This window comes from Rutidosis leptorrhynchoides, chromosome 1, assembly GCF_046630445.1.
Source record: "Rutidosis leptorrhynchoides isolate AG116_Rl617_1_P2 chromosome 1, CSIRO_AGI_Rlap_v1, whole genome shotgun sequence".
Classification (NCBI taxonomy): Eukaryota; Viridiplantae; Streptophyta; class Magnoliopsida; order Asterales; family Asteraceae; genus Rutidosis; species Rutidosis leptorrhynchoides.
Genome location: NC_092333.1, coordinates 482,769,050 through 482,792,187, shown reverse-complemented (window position 1 = coordinate 482,792,187; position 23,138 = coordinate 482,769,050).

Here is a 23,138-nt window from a genome sequence, read left to right as displayed (position 1 = left end):
TAATTTGCACGATATAATTGTGGTGGTAGGGTTCGTCTGTAACATAGGAACAAGAATATTTAATTTACAGCTCATCATTCCACTTATCAATATTATTATAATAACCGATAATTTATGATCATCAATCATCTTTTGATCATTTAATCATCATCAATCATTTTTTTTTTTTACAGAATTATGGAAGTAGTAACAATGGCAATCGATAAGGAAACAGGAATGAATGGCAGCACGAAACACAACTTATGCTGCAGTAGCTGATCGAAAGTAAGAAACATATAGAAGTTACCAGTTCTTGATTCATAGTTTTGAACAGGAGAAATGAAGTAGCAGTAGCAAGAATTGAATCATGGGTGTTGTGGTTATTTCACGGTTGCACAGAAAAATATATACATAAGGTTACCGTAGCAACCGCTGGGTGTTGTTTAAAGATAAAGAAACAGAATGATCGGGCATTGAAGTTGGTGGTTTCTTCAATCAGGGAAGGAAGGTGAGCTCGTCCAAAAATAAAAATAAAAAGTCAGGTTGAAGATGCTTGTAGCCTGTTGCTCGTGACTAAAACAGTAGTAAGTCTATGTGGTTTGGGTCTGCAACACAGGATCGTATTACAGTCAAAGTTTGGTGGTGTTTAAAGGTGATTTAGGTTTGCTTTTGGTCCCGGTAATAAACAGAAACATTGATTAATATTTGTAGCTGAAAGAGGTCTACGGTGGTGGTGATTCTAAAGGTGATGGAAGTTGTCTTGGTGGTCTTCGATTAACAAGAGAGTGAGTACATCCGGTTTTGGTATTTGAGTTGGTTCAAACATAAATAAAAGATGAGCAACGTTCATTAGATGATCTTAATCGAATGTTAAGAGAAACGAGAGAAGGGATGAAGTGAGTTTTGTGTTTGTGTGTGCTTGTACAAAAGTATATGCATATATAGTTAAGATGTAGATTAAGGCAGTGGAGACATTAAGAATCAATTCAGGAAGTAAGATACAAAACCATAGAAAGCAGATAGAGACTTGAAACTGAATTGCACTACTTGATGTAGATATTTTTTTTAACCCAGCAGTCAATCTAAAAAGATCATATGTCGATGGCTAAAAGATTTGTATTATTTGATATGATTATATATATATATATATATATATATATATATATATATATATATATATATATATATATATATATATATATATATATATATATATATAATTAATATTAGTAATAAAAAAATACAATTATATTAATAATTATAATAATTGAAACACATATAATAATAATGACATGATGATATAATAATGATAATTTCAATGGATTTAATGATAATACTAATTTTATTAATATTGATATTAATGTTAATAATAATAATGAAAGTAGTAATATTACTATTAGTGTTAATACAACAACTATATTTTACTTGTAATTATATTTAATACCATAACCTTATATTTTTATTAATTTTAGAAGGAAAAAAATATATATATTAGATAATAACATATACTGAATATTTAATCTTTATACATTTTACATATATATTGTATTTGCATTTTAGTTATATATATTGAATGAATATATTAATGTTGTTATATATATATATATATATATATATATATATATATATATATATATATATATATATATATATATATATATATATATATATATATATATATATATTATATTTACATATTTATTTACACACAACAGTTCGTGAATCGTCGGGAATAGTCAAAGGTAATTGATTACATGAATATAGATTTCAAAACTTTCGAGACTCAACATTACAAATTTTTACTTATCGTGTCGGAAACATATAAAGATTAAGTTTAAATTGGATCGGAAATTCCCGGGTCATCACATAACATGTTTAGGTAGTTAAATGATCCAAACTTTGAGCCTAAACATGATTTTGAGAATTAAAGTGGACTTTTTCAAGTCTAAAATTCATGAACTTGATTTTTAAGAGATAATGCCATTTGAAACTTGTTTAATTGCTAGTAATGATTATTTTGACATGTTATTTGAGTTGAATGCTTATGAACTTGGCGAACATTTTCGTATATGCTTATTTGAAAAAGTGTAGATTTGATAAAAATATGAAAATGAGCTTAAGTTTGATATAAATTGAACATGTCATTGTAATTATTTTGATTGATGATTTTGCTGACACTAATGCATATTTAGATGCACAAAAATTGTGTTTGATGTGTTTTGCAGACTGAAAGGGGTGAATCTTCATCCCAAGCTCGCAATGCTCCTCCTGAGAATGCAGAAAAATAGGATGTTGATAGCTATTATAAACAAGATATACCTCATCCAGTTATGACATTTTCAGATATGCACTTGAAAGATTTGCACCCGAACTTGAGATTTGACAGACGTTGGATAGATTATCCAAAATACCAAAGGGGCTTGCATACTCTTCATTCTAAAGCTGTTGAAGTACCTAGGGTAATAGAATGGGGACCATTAGAAGCTGTAGAATTGGCCGGGCCAATTAGAGAATTACTTACACAGAGGTATGGTAATTCTACTTTTAACGATTGGGTACGTTTATTCAACATGCGTAGACCTGTATATAAAGTATGGTGTGAAGAATTGTTGTGTAGTATAGAAATAAATGATTGGGTAGCTAGTTTAACCGATCGATCTTTTATTAGATTTTTGTTAGGAGGTTCGATGCGCCACATGTCTTTACTAGACATGGCTCAGGCCTTACGTATATATACGCCTGAGGAGCTAGCATCTGCCGATTGTAGAGGGTTGATATTGAACGGTAGGAAAATTGATGAAAATTTTGATACGCATGGTGTATGGAGTCAAATGACTAGCCATCACCGATTTAAAGGGGGAAATTACTCTTATTTGGATATAGATAGAGCAGAGTTAAGAGTAATTCATAGGTTTTTAGCTAATTCGATTACACAAAGAGGTAAGAATAAGGAAAAGGTAAATGAACATGATTTGTTTTACCATATGTGTATTCGAGACCCACAAAGTGCTGTAAGTATACCGTATTGTGTGGGTTATTATTTATCAGCTATGGTTAGAGGGATGAGACCGCACAGTATAATAGGAGGTGGTATATTTATTACTTTAATTGCTGAATATCTCGGTGTGGATATAAGTCGGGGGGGATTACTAATCGAAGAACCAGAACCCCACGATACAATTAGTTTAAATGTATACCATGGTGCGAAGGTTTTGAAGAGGCGAAATAACGCCGCAGTACAATACCATGGTAGACATCCACAGGTTGAGAGAAACCAACAGCAAGGTAATGTGGGAGGGGGAAATGAAATGACAGAAATGCAAAGGTTTATAGCTTCACAAGAGTACGAAAATGCTAGACATCGAGCATTTGAAGATTGGCAAGTTCATCAAAACCAAATCATAGCTTATTGCCAACAAATAGGTAGAAACTATATTCCTACTCCATCGCCCGTATTTCCTCCCTGGTCTATAGAGATCCAACCACCGTATCCTACGTATAACCCAGCCGAAGCATTCTATAACACATACGATTATGCATGGAACCCCTACTGGTATCAGTATCATCCCTAGTCTACTTAGTTTTATTTATTTTATTATTTGTAATGTTGATACATTTAATACTTATGTTAATATTGTAATAGTTTTTATAATTTTCTAACTTTTATTATTAGATTTTAATAATTTTTGAATGTGGGGTAATATACCAAACTTCAAAAATATGTATATATGTTTGCAGTTTATCTTATGTACACAAAAGGGAAAAACAACGCATTTTCAAAGACTGTCATTAAGTTCAGCAAAAGCAACTAATTTTGACGACAAGATGCAAAATATATGTGAAATAACAACAAGACGGAATGAACAAATGATATGTACCATTTATCATTCAGAAAACAAACGCCAATATGTTTGGAAACTTTGGTAAAATTTAATCATTTTTCTACGCTGATCACCCTCAATAATTTAAATTGTTACTGATTTCTTGCAAATGAGGGCATTGCAAGATCTTAAGTGTGGGAAGGGGTTAAATTCTTTCGGATTTTTATCTTAAACACTTGGTTACCACTAAAAATACTAGTAAAGCAGTAGTTGTATTAGAATCTAGTGCTCTCTGATAATAAAGAACAGCCCTAGTCTTATATACTGACTACCCAATTCTAGTAAAAATTTTCAAAATTTTCAATTAAATGAACTCAAAATCATGTTTATACATATTTATGAACGATAAAACTAGGTGTTAACACCGAAATTATTGTTACCTTGGAAAGGACATAAATTGAGAAACAAACCTAAATGTTAAAATTCATTTAAAATGGAATAGAGGACAATAAAAAGGAAAATAAAAGCCAAGTGTGGGAAAATTTACCAAGATATTTTAAACATATGTCACATATTTCTGTAACAAATAACTGAAAATACTTTTGCTTTGGATTAAACTAAACTGTTTTACCTGATGAAAGAAAAGAAGAGATAGATCTACACGATGAATCAATTCCATCATTAAAAGGAAGTAAAGTCTTCCGAAAAAGAAATGCGCTTCTTGATTTAGGTCAGGAAGTTGTCGTCCAGACCAGCTGTAGGTTGACGAAAAATCTAGAAAAGTCATCTCTAAAATCAGCAGGAAATCCACGGACCTCAGCATAAAACAGGGTCGCCAAGTAGTCAGATTTATCCTAACCATGAGAAGGATTTATCTCGTACAATGGGGGGCACCGTGCAAATTAGCTGGATAAGACTAATGAATCAGATCTCCAGAAAGGATAATCTCCTTAAAGATCAAAAATCAGCTTTTAAGACTGATATTACTCAATCCTAGAGATTCACCTTAAAGATTGAGAATTCAAACTCATGGAATTCAATGATATCTAAACTCGAGCTTGAACGAGAAAATATTTTGATTAAAAATTACAAACCGATTTGTTTTCTGAAAACCCATTTTCAATGCGTTCATTACCATTGAACATAAAATCCTAGGAATTCATCTGGAATTCATTAGGTCACCTGAACCAAATCGGGTGTCAACCGTAAGAACGGTGGTTGCATAGCATGGTTAAAGACAGGACCTTGTGCCAGACCGAAAAATTATAAGGGTGAGCTTTACTATTGCTCCTACAAAGGATAGTAATTGCGTCCGACACGTTATAGACCATAATTAAAAGCATGTCAGGGGACATTGCCTTAACAGTTGCTTGTTCAACGCTTTCCTTTACAACCGGACGGTAGTTTATTGAAAGGTAATATACGGAGCAAGTATACTGGACGTGTTGCTTTCCTAATACAAGGTTAGCAAGTGGGTGACACAAAAATGCAAGTTTTGAGCTAAAATTTTCAAATCTGAAACCCACCAAACCCACAAAAATATTTTGCAAACACCGGTGAAGGGTTATTCCGGAAAACTTATCTAGGGTAAAAGCTAGATTAAAATTTTCAAAAGATCAAATGTTTTCATAAAGATTCAATTTCCTTAAAGGATCTAAATTTTATAGTCATGTGGGACTGTAAACCATATCGTTACTACCGTTGTTTATACCGCCGTATAGAAATCACTGATGTACAAAGTGTGAAGAATAAAGAAGTGATTCTAGTATTTCAAGACTATATTGCTTGAGGACAAGCAATGCTCAAGTGTGGGAATATTTGATAATGCTAAAAACGAACATATATTTCATAGCATTATTCCTCAAGAAAGACAAGCTTTTAGTTGCAATTGTTCTATTTACAAGTAATATTCGTTTAAAATAATAAAAGGTGAAGACAAAAGACAGATTCGACGAATTGAAAATGCAAACGACCAAAAAGCTCAAAAGTACAAAATACAATCAAAGAGGTTCCAATTATTAATAAGAAACGTCTCGAAATTACAAGAGTACAAGATTCAAAACGCAAAGTACAAGATATTAAATTATTCGCAAAGACGTTCAAAAATCCGGAACCGGGACCAGAGTCAACTCTCAACGCTCGACGCAACGGACTAAAAATTACAAGTTAACTATGTATATAAATATAATATAATATATAATTAATTATATAAATTATATATATATTATATTTATATAATAATCCGTCGGCAAGAAAGGCTCCAAAATGGTGTGAGCTGTAAAATCGAACTCCGCAACTTGCGGAGTTCAAAGAGGGAAAAGGCCGCGACTCGCGGAGTTCCCCTGGACTCAATTCCCTATAAAAGCCAAAGTAGTTCGACGTAAAAAATATCCTAAAATCTCTCTTTCTCTATATGTAAACGTAATATATATATATATATATATATATATATATATATATATATATATATATATATATATATATATATATATATATATATATATATATATATATATTAATTTTAATTATAATTCTAATAATAAGGGTATGTTAGCGAATGTTGTAAGGGTGTAAGTCGAAATTCTGTCCGTGTAACGCTACGCTATTTTTAATCATTGTAAGTTATGTTCAACCTTTTTACATTAATGTCTCGTAGCTAAGTTATTATTATGCTTATTTAATCCGAAGTAATCATGATGTTGGGCTAATTACTAAAATTGGGTAATTAGGCTTTGTACCATAATTGGGGTTTGGACAAAAGAACGACACTTGTGGAAATTAGACTATGAACTATTAATGGGCTTTATATTTGTTTAACTAAATGATAGTTTGTTAATGTTAATATAAAGATTTACAATTGGACGTACCCATAAATTACCATATACACTAGATCGGACACGATGGGTGGGGTATTTATATGTACGAATAATCGTTCATTTAACCGGACACGGGAATGAATTAATAGTCTATGGAATTATTAAAACAGGGGTGAAATTATGTACAAGGACACTTGGCATAATTGATAACAAAGTATTAAAACCTTGGGTTACACTCAGTCGACATCCTGGTGTAATTATTAAACAAAGTATTAAAATATTGTTACAGTTTAAATCCCCAATTAGTTGGAATATTTAACTTCGGGTATAAGGATAATTTGACGAGGATACTCGCACTTTATATTTATGACTGATGGACTGTTATGGACAAAAACCAGACGGACATATTAAATAATCCAGGACAAAGGACAATTAACCCATGGGCATAAAACTAAAATCAACACGTCAAACATCATGATTACGGAAGTTTAAATAAGCATAATTCTTTTATTTCATATTTAATTTCCTTTATTTTATATTTAATTGCACTTCTAATTATCGTACTTTTATTTATTGCAATTTCATTATCGTTATTTACTTTACGCTTTAAATTAAGTCTTTTATTTATTTAATATTTTACATTTTGTTTTAACTGCAACTAAAGTTTTAAATTCGACAAACCGGTCATTAAACGGTAAAAACCTCCCTTTATAATAATAATATTACTTATTTATATATTTGTATTTTTATAATAGTAAACTAATATAGCGTTAAGCTTTGATTAAAAGATTCCCTGTGGAACGAACCGGACTTACTAAAAACTACACTACTGTACGATTAGGTACACTGCCTATAAGTGTTGTAGCAAGGTTTAAGTATATCCATTCTATAAATAAATAAATATCTTGTGTAAAATTGTATCGTATTTAATAGTATTTCCTGCTAAAATTTAATAGTATATAGTGGTAAACACGAACATATATTTCATAGCATTATTCCTCAAGAAAGACAAGCTTTTAGTTGCAATTGTTCTATTTACAAGTAATATTCGTTTAAAATAATAAAAGGTGAAGACAAAAGACAGATTCGACAAATTGAAGACGCAAACGACCAAAAAGCTCAAAAGTACAAAATACAATCAAAGAGGTTCCAATTATTAATAAGAAACGTCTCGAAATTACAAGAGTACAAGATTCAAAACGCAAAGTACAAGATATTAAATTATTCGCAAAGACGTTCGAAAATCCAGAACCGGGACCAGAGTCAACTCTCAACGCTCGACGCAACGGACTAAAATTACAAGTTAATTATGTATATAAATATAATATAATATATAATTAATTATATATATTATATTTATATAATAATCCGTCGGCAAGAAAGGCTCCAAAATGGTGTGAGCTGTAAAATCAAACTCCGCGACTTGCGGAGTTCAAAGAGGGAAAAGGCCGCGACTCGCGGAGTTCCCTTGGACTCAATTCGCAATAAAAGCCAACGCAGTTCGACGTAAAAAATATCCTAAAATCTCTCTTTCTCTATATGTAAACGTAATATATAAATATATATATATATATATATATATATATATATATATATATATATATATATATATATATATATATATATATATATTTTAATTTTAATTTTAATTTTAATTTTAATTTTAATTTTAATTATAATTCTAATAATAAGGGTATGTTAGCGAATGTTGTAAGGGTATAACTCGAAATTCTGTCCGTGTAACGCTACGCTATTTTTAATCATTGTAAGTTATGTTCAACCTTTTTACATTAATGTCTCGTAGCTAAGTTATTATTATGCTTATTTAATCCGAAGTAATCATGATGTTGGGCTAATTACTAAAATTGGGTAATTAGGCTTTGTACCATAATTAGGGTTTGGATAAAAGAACGACACTTGTGGAAATTAGACTATGAACTATTAATGGGCTTTATATTTGTTTAACTAAATGATAGTTTGTTAATGTTAATATAAAGATTTACAATTGGACGTACCCATAAATTACCATATATACTAGATCGGACACGATGGACGGGGTATTTATATGTACGAATAATCGTTCATTTAACCGGACACGGGAATGAATTAATAGTCTATGGAATTATTAAAACAGGGGTGAAATTATGTACAAGGACACTTGGCATAATTGATAACAAAGTATTAAAACCTTGGGTTACACTCAGTCGACATCCTGGTGTAATTATTAAACAAAGTATTAAAATATTGTTACAGTTTAAATCCCCAATTAGTTGGAATATTTAACTTCGGGTATAAGGATAATTTGACGAGGATACTCGCACTTTATATTTATGACTGATGGACTGTTATGGACAAAAACCAGACGGACATATTAAATAATCCAGGACAAAGGACAATTAACCCATGGGCATAAAACTAAAATCAACACGTCAAACATCATGATTACTGAAGTTTAAATAAGCATAATTCTTTTATTTCATATTTAATTTCCTTTATTTTATATTTAATTGCACTTCTAATTATCGCACTTTTATTTATCGCAATTTCATTATCGTTATTTACTTTATGCTTTAAATTAAGTCTTTTATTTATTTAATATTTTACATTTTGTTTTAACTGCAACTAAAGTTTTAAATTCGACAAACCGGTCATTAAACGGTAAAACCCCCCTTTATAATAATAATATTACTTATTTATATATTTGTATTTTTATAATAGTAAACTAATATAGCGTTAAGCTTTGATTAAAAGATTCCCTGTGGAACGAACCGGACTTACTAAAAACTACACTACTGTACGATTAGGTACACTGCCTATAAGTGTTGTAGCAAGGTTTAAGTATATCCATTCTATAAATAAATAAATATCTTGTGTAAAATTGTATCGTATTTAATAGTATTTTATACCCCTTAGCTTTAACATCAAGCATTTTTGGTGCCGCTGCCGGGGAGCTTAAACGCCGAAAGTGCAACGCTAAATATTAAAACAAAAACAAAAAATTTATTTTTAGTTTACTTTTATTAAAATACGCTTTTGTAAAAATACGTTTTAAATATTCAAAAATATAAAAAGAAAACAAATATATAAATATTTTTAAGAGTTTGTGAAATATTTAAGTTTTATAAAGTTTCTTTATTTTTATTTTATAAAAATATAAGTTTTATTTAAATATTTTATTTTTATTTAAAACATAAAATCAAAAACCGAAAAAAAACATTTATAAATCTAGTTTTGAGAGTTTTATTTATAAAATTATAAAATATTTCTATTTTTATTTTAGGTTTTAAAATATAAGTTTTATTAAATTTATATAAATATATTTTATTTAAAACAGAAAAATAAATAAATAAAATATAAATAAAACTGACCTGTTGAATTTTGACCTGCATCTCGTCTGAGCCTGAACCCTCCGCGACTCACGGAGTTATTGAACCGGACTAACCATGACTCGCGGAGCCGTCTGACACAGGCCACACAGGAACCCTAACAGCATTAATTACTGGATAATTATTATTATTATTAATTTTAAAACCTAATTAGGGTTTGATTAGTTAATTAATTTTAATTAATTTAGTTTTATTTATTTAATTTGTAATATTAAGTTTATTTAGTTTTATTAATATATAAAAATTAATAGTTTTATAAAATAAATAATATAAAAATAATATTTTTATAAAAAATTGTACTTTTTTTAACAACCTTTAGTATATTTTTATATTTTGTCCCTTTTTATTTGTTTTTAGCGTAACTTTTGTGTTTTTCGCTAGTTTTTAGTTTTAAACTTAGTTTTTGCCATAGTTATTTTTATTTATAGATTTTTAGGCTTTGTCATAAAATCCCTTAAGTGCTTTTTCTTTAGACTAAGATCTAGGTGCTTTAGAATTTTGCGACGCCTTTTTAAATTTTAGTGTTTTTTTTTTAAGTTATTGCCATTTGGGATATAGTTTTACTTATAAGCTTTAATATTTTTAGACACCTTTTACCTATGTATCAATTATCATACCAATTAGTAATCTCAATTTGCGATTATAATTTTAAGTTAGTGGTAGTAATAAGGTTGGGTTAGTCGAGTGTTTTTAAGTTTTAAAGTCATTTTTTTTTCTTTCGTATTTTTTGACGCCTTTTATTTTTCGACCTTTTTCGACGCGCTCTTTTTCTTTCTTATTTCTCGTCATTCTAGTTTTTAGGACTTAGAATTTTTTCTACTTCTTATCTATACTTCTTAAAATTACGAACATTTATTTTAAGTGGTTAAATTGATAGACATCAAAATTTTCTGGTTCGTAGTAATAGTTGGATTTGTACGTGGACCGGGTTATTGGAGCCAAACAGTCCTCAATTATATTGAGACCAAACGAATCCTGCCCCTCTGCTGCATCTTTTGGCTATTCGAAACGTGGGCAAAATCAGAAAAGTCTATTAATTGGATAACTTATATAATTTTTCTTTCCTTTTAAAAACTAATAGGATATTCAGTGAATGCACCGAGCAAGACGTTCACCACCTTTTGTACGTTCACCACCTGTAACTAGATCAAGACATTTAGCAAATATTACCGCCGTTGATTTTTCTTTAGAATCGTCATCCAGTCAACCAAGTACTCCAATTCAAATTTCCGATAATCCATTTTTTGAATCCGATCTCACAATTGAGAATCCGGAGAATATTCAGGGACGATTCATAGATCTTGAACCATTAATTTTTCCTCCGGAACCACCAATCATTCAAACAGAGATTTTTGAGGAATGAACCATTAAATCAGAGTCCTCTAGTGATTCCGATTCAACAAATTCAAACATGGAGAATCTGGAACCTTTAAATATGGAAGACGGAATGAGAGCTAAACGCACTGGCCAAGGTCACGCAATTACTCATCCAGACATCAATGCGCCAGATTATGAAATCAAAGGACAAATTCTACACATGGTGACTAATCAATGCCAATTTAGTGGTGCGCCGAAGGAAGATCCAAATGAACATCTTCGTACCTTTAATAGGATCTGCACACTATTTAAAATAAGAGAAGTAGAAGATGAACAGATATATCTCATGTTATTTCCCTGGACTTTAAAGGGAGAAGCCAAAGATTGGTTGGAATCGTTACATGAAGGGGCGATTGATACATGGGATGTTTTAGTTGAAAAATTTCTTAAACAATTCTTTCCGGCATCTAAAGCCGTAAGACTTCAAGGAGAAATTGTTACGTTCACACAGAAACCGAATGAAACTCTATATGAGGCGTGGACTAGATTTGGAAAGTTATTAAGAGGATGTCCGCAACATGGTTTAGACACCTGTCAAATAGTACAAATATTCTACCAAGGATGCGACATCACTACAAGAAAAGACATAGATATAGCAGCTGGTGGTTCTATTATGAAGAAAACCGAAACTGATGCTTACAAAATTATTGATAACACTGCTTCCCACTCACATGAGTGGCACCAAGAAAAAGATATCGTTAGATCATCTAAAGCAGCTAGAGCCGATTCTAGCCATGACTTAGATTCCATTTCTGCAAAGATAGATGCTGTCGAGAGACGAATGGAAAAGATGACTAAAGATATCCACTCAATACGAATTAGTTGTGAGCAGTGTGGAGGACCACATTTGACAAAAGATTGTCTCAGTATTGAATTAACAATGGAACAAAGAGAGAATATTTCATACATAAACCAAAGGCCTGGAAATAATTATCAGAATAATTATCAACCTCCAAGACCGATTTACAATCAAAACCAGAACTATAACCGAAATATTCCATACAACAACCAACAAGGTCCTAGCAATCAACAAGTATCCAATAATACTTACAATCAGCAAAGACCTAATTTTCAAAACAAACCACCACAAACTGATGATAAAAAGCCGAATTTAGAAGATATGATGACGAAGCTAGTTGAAACTCAAACGCAGTTTTTCACATCTCAAAAACAAACTAATGAACAAAATGCTCAAGCATTTAGAAATCAACAAGCTTCTATTCAAAATTTGGAACAAGAAGTAAGTAACCTAGTAAGGTTAATAGGTGAAAGAAAATCGGGAAGTCTACCTAGTGATACAAATGCTAACCCCCGGAATGAAACAGCTAAAGCTATTACCACAAGAAGTGGTACAACACTTAAACCACCTGAAATACCTGTAACTTCTGATGAAGCTATTCCTACTCCACAAGAACCACAACATGAACAAGATAAGAAAAAAAAAACCGGTAGTTGAAAAGGTTAATGAAGATAACACAGTTAAGGATAAACCTTATGTTAAACCTTACCAACTACCACTTCCTTACTCGAGTAAAATGAAAAAAGAAAAACTTGAAGCCGAGCAATCCAAATTCTTGGATAAGTTTAAACAAATTAATGTAAATCTTCCTTTCATTGATGTGATTTCAGGAATGCCTAGATATGCTAAATTTCTGAAAGATCTAATCTCAAATAGAAAGAAAATGGAAGAACTCTCGGCTGTTACTATGAATGCTAATTGTTCAGCAGTGCTGTTGAATAAGATACCAGAAAAACTATCTGATCCAGGAAGTTTCACAATTCCATGTTTTCTGGGTAGTCTTAGTTCAATAGAAGCATTGGCAGACTTAGGTGCTAGTATAAATCTAATGCCGTATTCATTATACGCTAAACTAGACCTTGGAGAATTGAAACCAACCAGAATAAGTATACAACTAGCCGATAGATCAATAAAATATCCTAGAGGGGTAATGGAGAACATGCTAGTTAAAGTTGGTACTTTAGTATTTCCAGTAGATTTTGTTGTTCTGGACATGGAAGAAGATTCTCAAGTTCCTCTCATATTAGGAAGACCATTCTTAAACACGGCTAAAGCAATGATAGACGTGTTTGGTAAGAAACTGACGCTAAGTATAGAGGACGAGAGTGTTACCTTTTCAGTTGATAGAGCAATGCAACAACCGCAATCTGCAGATGATACATGTTATTATATTCAAACTATAGATTCACATGCAGAATTGTTGGAAGAATTTCCAGAATTACAAGGAACATGAGAATGTTCTTTAGGAGAAGGAACTGAACAAATTGATGAAGCTGAAATGTTAGCTACACTAATAGCAAATGGATATGAACCAACAACAGAAGAAATTCAAATGCTAAAAGAAGAAGACAGATATCGATATAAATCATCGATAGAAGAACCTCCGAAATTAGAGTTAAAGCCACTTCCAAACCATTTGGAATACGCTTATTTACATGGTGAATCTGAATTACCTGTAATAATATCGTCTTTTCTTACTGAAAATGAGAAATCACAACTCATTTCTGTGTTGAAAGCTCATAAACCAGCCATTACATGGAAGATTCATGATATTAAAGGAATAAGTCCTTCGTATTGCACACATAAAATCCTTATGGAAGAAGGTCATAAAACGTATGTGCAACGCCAACGAAGACTAAATCCTAATATGCAAGATGTAGTTAAAAAAGAAATTATTAAACTGCTAGATGCAGGTTTAATTTATCCAATTTCTGATAGTCAATGGGTAAGCCCAGTTCAATGCGTGCCTAAGAAAGGTGGCATGACTGTCATTACAAATGAGAAACATGAGCTTACTCCTACTAGGACTGTAACAGGATGGCGTGTATGTATTGATTATAGAAAATTAAATGACGCCACCAGAAAAGATCACTTTCCCTTACCTTTTATTGATCAAATGTTGGAAAGATTAGCCGGAAATAGTTACTATTGTTTTCTTGATGGTTTTTCGGAATATTTTCAAATTCTAATAACACCCGAGGACCAAGAGAAAACCACGTTCACGTGCCCTTATGGTACTTTTGCTTACAAACGCATGCCATTTGGACTTTGCAACGCCCCTGCAACCTTTCAAACGTGCATGATGGCGATTTTTCACGACATGATAGAAGAATGCATGGAAGTTGTCATGGATGACTTTTCAGTCTTCGGTGATACATTTGAATCATGTCTAGTTAATCTGGAACGAATGCTTATTAGATGCAAACAATCAAATCTAGTTCTTAATTGGGAGAAATGCCATTTTATGGTTAAAGAAGGCATCGTTCTTGGACATAAAATTTTAAAAGAAGGAATTGAAGTGAACAGAGCTAAAGTAGATGTAATTGCTAAACTTCCACATCCCACCAATGTTAGAGGAGTTAGGAGTTTTCTAGGGCATGCCGGTTTTTACCGACGTTTTATAAAAGATTTTTCTAAAATAGCCACTCCTATGAATAAACTCCTAGAAAAGGATGCTCCATTCATCTTTTCAGATGAATGCATCAAATCTTTTAATATTCTTAAAGAGAAACTCACTAATGCGCCGATCATGATAACACCAAATTGGAATCTACCGTTTGAACTAATGTGCGATGCAAGTGATTTTGCAATGGGAGCCGTTTTAGGACAAAGGATTGAAAAATGATTTCAACCTATATATTATGCTAGTAAGACGTTACAAGGAGCACAAACGAATTACACAACTACTGAAAAAGAACTCCTTGCTATTGTCTTCGCTTTTGACAAATTTCGTTCATATCTCGTTCTAGCAAAAACGGTGGTCTATACCGACCATTCTGCTCTTAGATACCTATTTTCGAAACAAGATGCCAAACCAAGATTAATCCGTTAGATCTTACTCTTACAATAGTTCGATATTGAAATCCGAGATAAAAGAGGAGCAGAAAATCTCGCCGCTGATCATCTTTCTCGTCTTGAAAATCCCGAATTAGAAGTTCTAAATGAATCGGCCATACAAGACAACTTTCCTGATGAATATCTATTGAAGATAGATTATAATGAAATTCCATGGTTTGCAGACTATGCAAACTACTTAGTATGTGGATTCCTTGAAAAAGGATTATCGTACCAAAAACGAAAGAAATTCTTCAGTGATATAAAACACTATTTCTGGGAAGATCCACATTTGTTTAAAAGTTGTCCATATGGAATAATACGCCGATGTGTATTCGGAGATGAAGCTAGTAAAATTTTAAACCATTGTCACACAGGACCAACAAGAGGGCACTATGGGCCTCAACTAACAGCAAGAAAAGTTTATGATGCTGGATTCTATTGGCCTACAATTTACAAAGACGCACACCTTCTTTGCAAATCCTGTGATGCTTGTCAAAGGGCCGGAAAAATAAGTCAACGTGATGAAATGCCACAAAATGTCATTCAAGTATGTGAAGTATTTGACATTTGGGGTATTGACTTTATGGGTCCATTTTCAAAATCTCATAATAATCTCTACATTCTCGTAGCCATTGATTATGTATCTAAATGGGCGGAAGCACAAGCTCTCCCAACTAACGATGCACGAGTTGTAGTCAACTTTTTAAAACGTCTTTTTGCAAGGTTTGGAACACCGAAAGCTTTAATAAGTGATCGGGGAACTCATTTTTGTAATAATCAACTTGAGAAAGTTCTCAAAAGATATGGAGTAACTCATAAAATCTCCACCGCATATCATCTACAAACAAGTGGACAAGTTGAAAATACCAATCAAGCTTTAAAATGTATTCTAGAGAAAACCGTAGGATCAAATCCGGAGAAATGGTCCATTAAATTGGAGGATGCACTCTGGGCTTTTAGAACAGCCTACAAAACTCCAATTGGAACCACACCTTTTAGACTTGTTTATGGAAAAGCATGTCATCTTCCAGTAGAAATTGAACACACAGCATTTTGGGCTTTGAAGACATGTAATCTTGATTTACATGAAGCTGGACGTCTACGGTTAAGTCAACTAAACGAATTAGAAGAATTAAGACATGAAGCAAACGAAAATTCATTAATCTATAAAGAAAGAACGAAGAAATGGCATGATAAAAGAATCAGAAGTTCAAAAGAATTTGAAGAAGGAGACAGAGTTCTTCTTTTCAATTCACAATTCAAGCTATTTCCTGGAAAATTGAAATCAAGATGGTCTGGACCATTCATAGTCGAAAGAGTTTTCCCATAAGGAATAGTAGAATTGATAAATTCAAATGGGATTGAATTTAAGGTTAATGGTCACAGAGTTAAACACTACATAGATAGTCCGATGGAAGTCGACAACGAAGTTAATCGCAATTTCGACACCACATCTAACTATGTGTGGGGAGAATCAAGTCTTTAAAGGATAATATGTATTTCTGTTAGAGTTAGATTTTCTGTTTTCGTGTAGTTCTCGAAAATGGAACTGGAATGGTCTTTCCCTAGCAGACCCTAAAGAACTAGTCTTCTCCTCCCATTCTGAATTTTTATTTTTTTAGGTTTTTACGAAATGAAGACTGCCTGTGAACTAAACCATGGTCTAATGCTACACGCTTTGATCACTAAACGTAATAATGACACACTTCCGAGTGAAATAGTATCAGTAATCAGAGAAAGATTGGACGGAGTAAGAAAAGAATCCAGATGCGAAGATAATAAGTTACAATTTGGTAAAGGAAAATCAAAATCCGCAGCGAAAAGAAGAGCACGACACCTTGAAAGATGTCACAAATGCGAAAAATGGTCACATGGAGGTAAATGTTCAAATAATCAAACCTATTCAAACACCGAATTTGTTACTTTATGCAGAGACAGACCGTTCATATGTTTAGAAGAAAAAACACTGAATGCTCGAGGTTACGCCTATGTAGCTATGGAAAACCAATTAATCCGACTATCTTAGGAATGGGATAGATCATATCACTAAGAATACTATCTCACAGGTAACTCTGTACAGTTTTTATTTTTATTTTTATTTTTAACCTTTTGATAATAAACGCAAATTTGTTCGCTATAAAGTATTAAATTGGTATTGAATAAAATTAGGTTTGGAGACTGAAATTATTGATATCATACAAAAATTTATTACATCACTGCGAAATTTAACGTTTATTCTTAAGGTATAAATATCTTTAATCAATCAACCCAAAATATTTTAAAAATTCGTCATGAGTTAAATTAGGTCATGGAACCAAAATTACTTTACCGAAAAGAGGGGGCGCATATTTTTGATAATATTTGATTGATTAAAGTGGGATAAAAGCCAAAAAGATTTTTAATTTTATTTTTACCATGTTTTTAAAATTAATATATAAATCGTAAATTAATATTGTGAGCTTTGTAAGATCAATATATTTAAGTTTGTCAATATTTGAAAAATTTTAATATTTTTAATATAAGTTTGTATGTATAACAACAAAATTAAATATAAGTTTGGTGTGAATTTATAATATGAATTTTTAATTAAGTTTGGTGTGAATTTTTAATTTTATGCATTTTAAATTTAAGTTTGGTGTGAATTTAAAAACAAAAATTTACTTTATTTCGTTAAGTTAAAAATATAATTTTTAAAATTCGTCGTAAGTTGAAGACTAGGTCTTTGAACCGAAATTGCTTTACCCGAGGGAGGGACGAGAACTTTTATTATCATTATTTTTAATCTTATTAAACTAAAGTATGCCAAAAACATTAAAAAAACTCAAAAATCTTTACTTTTAAAACCGCGCTTTGAATTGACAAATTTTAAAATTTTGTCGAGGGACGGACTAGGACATCGATCCGAAACACCCTCGCTCCTAAAGGAAAAATAAATTTTTAAAATTTAATTAATTATAAGTTTTATAAAGTATAAGGTTTTATATAAAAAAAAAAAAAAACCAAACGCCACGAGTTGCGGAGTTTGTAAGGTCCAAATGCCGCGACTCGCGGAGGACCAAAAACCCAGAAAAAAAAATAAAACGCAAAGAAACAGATCAGTCCACCTACAACCACACTCGAAACTGCGAAAATACACCCGAAAATACCGAAAAAGACACACCAAATTCGCAATTTTTGACCGTTTTTCATCAAATCGTTTACTAAAATCATGTTGAGAAGGATGCTATCAAGGAATTACTCAAGAAAAACGGTAAATTTCTACACCTAAACACCATTTAATTCGAAAATTGGTGTTCTTGAGCAATTTTTTCCCCAATTCAATTTTGATACTTTTTAGTGTAATTATGCTTAAATTGCTTATGTATTATGCTTGTATAACCTAGATTGATGCTATTTAACATGATTAGAAGCCTTAAACTTCAAATTTTGAGTAATCTAGGGTTTGTGTTCTTGAGCAATTTGAGACTTTTTGATATAAACAGGTTATGGCCAATTTTTGTCATGAATTGTTGCTAAATTAAGTAGTGTAACATGTTTAGGTAGTTAAATGATCCAAACTTTGAGCCTAAACATGATTTTGAGAATTAAAGTGGACTTTTTCAAGTCTAAAATTCATGAACTTGATTTTTAAGAGATAATGCCATTTGAAACTTGTTTAATTGCTAGTAATGATTATTTTGACATGTTATTTGAGTTGAATGCTTATGAACTTGGCGAACATTTTCGTATATGCTTATTTGAAAAAGTGTAGATTTGATAAAAATATGAAAATGAGCTTAAGTTTGATATAAATTGAACATGTCATTGTAATTATTTTGATTGATAATTTTGCTGACACTAATGCATATTTGGATGCACAAAAATTGTGTTTGATGTGTTTTGCAGACTGAAAGGGGTGAATCTTCATCCCAAGCTCGCAATGCTCCTCCTGAGAATGCGGAACAACAGGATGTTGATAGCTATTATAAACAAGATATACCTCATCCAGTTATGACATTTTCAGATATGCACTTGGAATTTTTGCACCCGAACTTGAGATTTGACAGACGTTGGATAGATTATCCAAAATACCAAAGGGGCTTGCATACTCTTCATTCTAAAGCTATTGAAGTACCTAGGGTAATAGAATGGGGACCATTAGAAGCTGTAGAATTGGCCAGGCCAATTAGAGAATTACTTACACAGAGGTATGGTAATTCTACTTTTAACGATTGGGTACGTTTATTCAACATGCGTAGACCTGTATATAAAGTATGGTGTGAAGAATTGTTGTGTAGTGTAGAAATAAATGATCGGGTAGCTAGTTTAACCGATCGATCTTTTATTAGATTTTTGTTAGGAGGTTCGATGCGCCACATGTCTTTACTAGACATGGCTCAGGCCTTACGTATATATATGCCTGAGGAGCTAGCATCTGCCGATTGTAGAGGGTTGATATTGAACGGTAGGAAAATTGATGAAAATTTTGATACGCATGGTGTATGGAGTCAAATGACTAGCCATCACCGATTTAAAGGGGGAAATTACTCTTATTTGGATATAGATAGAGCAGAGTTAAGAGTAATTCATAGGTTTTTAGCTAATTCGATTACACAAAGAGGTAAGAATAAGGAAAAGGTAAATGAACAGGATTTATTTTACCATATGTGTATTCGAGACCCACAAAGCGCTGTAAGTATACCGTATTGTGTGGGTTATTATTTATCAGCTATGATTAGAGGGATGAGACCGCACAGTATAATAGGAGGTGGTATATTTATTACTTTGATTGCTGAATATCTCGGTGTGGATATAAGTCGGGGGGATTACTAATCGAAGAACCAGAACCCCACGATACAATTGGTTTAAATGTATACCATGGTGCGAAGGTTTTGAAGAGGCGAAATAACGTCGCAGTACAATACCATGGTAGACATCCACAGGTTGAGAGAAACCAACAGCAAGGTAATGTGGGAGGGGGAAATGAAATGACAGAAATGCAAAGGTTTATAGCTTCACAAGAGTACGAAAATGCTAGACATCGAGCATTTAAAGATTGGCAAGTTCATCAAAACCAAATCATAGCTTATTGCCAACAAATAGGTAGAAACTATATTCCTACTCCATTGCCCGTATTTCCTCCCTGGTCTATAGAGATCCAACCACCGTATCCTACGTATAACCCAGCTGAAGCATTCTATAACACATACGGTTATGCATGGAACCCCTACTGGTATCAGTATCATCCCTAGTCTACTTAGTTTTATTTATTTTATTATTTGTAATGTTGATACATTTAATACTTATGTTAATATTGTAATAGTTTTTATAATTTTCTAAGTTTTATTATTAGATTTTAATAATTTTTGAATGTGGGGTAATATACCAAACTTCAAAAATATGTATATATGTTTGCAGTTTATCTTATGTACACAACAGGGAAAAACAACGCATTTTCAAAGACTGGCATTAAGTTCAGCAAAAGCAACTAATTTTGACGACAAGATGCAAAATATATGTGAAATAACAACAAGACGGAATGAACAAATGATATGCACCATTTATCATTCAGAAAACAAACGCCAATATGTTTGGAAACTTTGGTAAAATTTAATCATTTTTCTACGCTAATCACCCTCAATAATTTAAATTGTTACTGATTTTTTGTAAATGAGGGCATTGCAAGATCTTAAGTGTGGGAAGGGGTTAAATTCTTTCGGATTTTTATCTTAAACACTTGGTTACTATTAAAAATACTAGTAAAGCAGTAGTTGTATTAGAATCTAGTGCTCTCTGATAATAAAGAACAGCCCTAGTCTTATATACTGACTACCCAATTCTAGTAAAAATTTTCAAAATTTTCAATTAAATGAACTCAAAATCATGTTTATACATATTTATGAACGATAAAACTAGGTGTTAACACCGAAATTATTGTTACCTTGAAAAGGACATAAATTGAGAAACAAACCAAAATGTTAAAATTCATTTAAAATGGAATAGAGGACAATAAAAAGGAAAATAAAAGCCAAGTGTGAGAAAATTTACCAAGATATTTTAAACATATGTCACATATTTCTGTAACAAATAACTGAAAATACTTTTGCTTTGGACTAAACTAAACTGTTTTACCCGATGAAAGAAAAGAAGAGATGGATCTACACGATGAATCAATTTCATCATTAAAAGGAAGTAAAGTCTTCCGAAAAAGAAACGCGCTTCTTGATTTAGGTCAGGAAGTTGTCGTCCAGACCAGCTGTAGGTTGACGAAAAATCTAGAAAAGTCCTCTCTAAAATCAGCAGGAAATCCACGGACCTCAGCATAAAACAGGGTCGCCAAGTGGTTAGATTTATCCTAACCATGAGAAGAATTTATCTCGTACAATGGGGGGGCACCGTGCAAATTAGCTGGATAAGACTAATGAATCAGATCTCCAGAAAGGATAATCTCCTTAAAGATCAAAAATCAGCTTTTAAGACTGATATTACTCAATCCTAGAGATTGACCTTAAAGATTGAGAATTCAAACTCATGGAATTCAATGATATCTAAACTCGATCTTGAACGAGAAAATATTTTGATCAAAAATTACAAACCGATTTGTTTTCTGAAAACCCATTTTCAATGCGTTCATTACCATTCAACGTAAAATCCTAGGAATTCATCTAGAATTCATTAGGTCACCTGAACCAAATCGGGTGTCAACCGTAAGAACGGTGGTTGCATAGCATGGTCAAAGACAGGACTTTATGCTAGACCAAAAAATTATAAGGGTGAGCTTTACTATTGCTCCTACAAAGGATAGTAATTGCGTCTGACACATTATAGACCATAATTAAAAGCATGTCAGGGGACATTGCCTTAACAGTTGCTTGTTCAACGCTTTCCTTTACAACTGGACGGTAGTTTATCGAAAGGTAATATACGGAGCAAGTATACTGGACGTGTTGCTTTCCTAATACAAGGTTAGCAAGTGGGTGACACAAAACCGCAAGTTTTGAGCTAAAATTTTCAAATCTGAAACCCACCAAACCCACAAAAATATTTTGCAAACACCGGTGAAGGGTTATTCCGAAAAACTTATCTAGGGTAAAAGCTAGATTAAAATTTTCAAAAGATCAAATGTTTTCATAAAGATCCAATTTCCTTAAAGGATCTAAATTTTATAGTCATGTGGGACTGTAAACCATATGGTTACTACCATTGTTTATACCGCCGTATAGAAATCACTGATGTACAAAGTGTGAAGAATAAAGAAGTGATTCTAGTATTTCAAGACTATATTGCTTGAGGAAAAGCAACGCTCAAGTGTGGAAATATTTATTAAATACTATTAAATTGTATCGTTGGGCAAATAACCCATGGGCATAAAACTAAAATCAACACGTCAAACATCATGATTACGGAAGTTTAAATAAGCATAATTCTTTTATTTCATATTTAATTTCCTTTATTTTATATTTAATTGCACTTCTAATTATCGCACTTTTATTTATCGCAATTTCATTATCGTTATTTACTTTACGCTTTAAATTAAGTCTTTTATTTATTTAATATTTTACATTTTGTTTTAACTGCAACTAAAGTTTTAAATTCGACAAACCGGTCATTAAACGGTAAAAACCCCCCTTTATAATAATAATATTACTTATTTATATATTTGTATTTTTATAATAGTAAACTAATATAGCGTTAAGCTTTGATTAAAAGATTCCCTGTGGAACGAACCGGACTTACTAAAAACTACACTACTGTACCATTAGGTACACTGCCTATAAGTGTTGTAGCAAGGTTTAAGTATATCGATTCTATAAATAAATAAATATCTTGTGTAAAATTGTATCGTATTTAATAGTATTTCCTGCTAAAATTTAATAGTATTTTATACCCCTTAGCTTTAACATCAAGCATTTTTATCTAATAT